The sequence below is a fragment of the Oncorhynchus kisutch genome, linkage group LG6, assembly GCF_002021735.2.
Source record: "Oncorhynchus kisutch isolate 150728-3 linkage group LG6, Okis_V2, whole genome shotgun sequence".
In the NCBI taxonomy this organism is placed as follows: Eukaryota; Metazoa; Chordata; class Actinopteri; order Salmoniformes; family Salmonidae; genus Oncorhynchus; species Oncorhynchus kisutch.
The window spans coordinates 22,456,652-22,458,693 of NC_034179.2; positions in this window are offsets into that span (position 1 = coordinate 22,456,652).

Sequence of the window (2,042 nt, forward strand, 5' to 3'; positions counted from 1 at the left end):
TCTTAATGACCTTTTTTTTTTAAGGAAAACTATTTCACTCGTAAGTGATAAGTTCTTATTTCATAGAAATCTGGAAACACTGGGCAGTTACTTGCATAGATGAAGGTTAAAAGTTGTCAGACCTGTTTAGATCACTTACTTCACTTAACAGCTGAGCCTAAATCAAATGCAAAAACTGATTTCATAGCAAATTCTACCATTATTAAAACATTGATCACTGCAGGCCTGGGTTTAATGCAGTATAACTGATATTGTCTGGGGGGCTTACTGGAATAGTCTCTCAGCACCACTTAAGCCTGAAAAACCTGAAGATACCTGAAGGATTAGTGATGCAGGGTCAAGAGGTTCAGTCACCTGTCTGTCCTCAATCACTTCACCCTGCGGAATCAAACAGAGCCTGGAACATGGACATGGAATTAAAGTCTACAGGGTGTCTAACTTTTTGGTTTCCTTCCATTATAAACCATTAGAAACGTCCCTTTTTCAGGACCATGTCTTTTGATAGATAATTTGTAAAAATCCAAATAACTTCACAGATCTTCATTGTAAAGGGTTAAACACTGTTTCCCATGCGTGTTCAATGAACCATAAACAATGAACATGCACCTGTGGAACGGTCGTTAAGACACTAACAGCTTAGGAAATTAAGGTCACAGTTCTGAAAACGTAGGACACTAAAGAGGCCTTTCTACTGACTCTGAAAAACACCAAAAGAAAGATGCCCAGGGTCCCTGCTCATCTGCGTGAATGTGCCTTAGGCATGCTGCAAGTAGGCATAAGGACTGCAGATGTGGCAAGGGCAATTAATTGCAATGTCTATACTGTGAGATGCCTACAGGGAGACAGGACAAACAGCTTGACAACGTGGCAGGCCACGTGTAACAACACCTGCACAGGATTGGTACATCCAAACATCACACCTGCGGGGCAGGTACAGGATGGCAACAACAACTGCCCGAGTTACACCAGGAACGCACAATCTCTCCATCAGTGCTCAGACTGTCTGCAATAGGCTGAGAGAGGCTGGACTGTGGGCTTGTAGGCCTGTTGTAAGGCAGGTCCTCACCAGACATCACCGGCAACAACGTCGTCTATGGGCACAAACCCACCGTCGCTGGACCAGACAGGAATGGCAAAAAGTGCTCTTCACTGACGAGTCACGGTTTTGTCTCACCAGGAGTGATGGTCGGATTCGTGTTTATCGTCAAAGGAATGAGCGTTACACTGAGGCCTGTACTCTGGAGCGGGATCGATTTGGAGGTGGAGGGTCCGTGATGGTCTGGGGCAGTGTGTCACAGCATCATCGGACTGAGCTTGTTGTCATTGCAGGCAATCTCAACGCTGTGCGTTACAGGGAAGACATCCTCCTCCCTCATGTGGTACCCTTCCTGCAGGCTCATCCTGACATGACCCTCCAGCATGACAATGCCACCAGCCGTACTACTCGTTCTGTGTGTGATTTCCTGCAAGACAGGAATGTCAGTGTTCTGCCATGGCCAGCAAAGAGCCCGGATCTCAATCCCATTGAGCACGTCTGGGACCTCCAGGAACTTGCAGGTGCCTTGGTGGAAGAGTGGGGTAACATCTCATAGGGGCGGCAGGTAGCCTAGTGGTTAGAGTGTTGGACTAGTAAACCGAAAGGTTGCAAGACCGAATCCCCAAGCTGACGAGGTAAAAATCTGTCGTTCTGCCCCTGAACAAGGCAGTTAACCCACTGTTCCTAGGCCGAGATTGAAAATAAGAATTTGTTCTTAACTGACTTGCCTAGTTAAAGGTAAAAAATTTAAAAAAAATAAAAGAACGGGCAAATCTGGTGTAGTCCATGAGGAGGAGATGCACTGCAGTACTTAATGCAGCTGGTGGCCACACCAGATACTGACTGTTACTTTTGATTTTGTCCCCCCCTTTGTTTAGGGACACATTATTCCATTTCTGTTAGTCACATGTCTGTGGATCTTGTTCAGTTTATGTCTCAGTTGTTGAATCTTATGTTCATACAAATATATACACATGTTAAGTTTGCTGAAAACAAATGCAGTTGA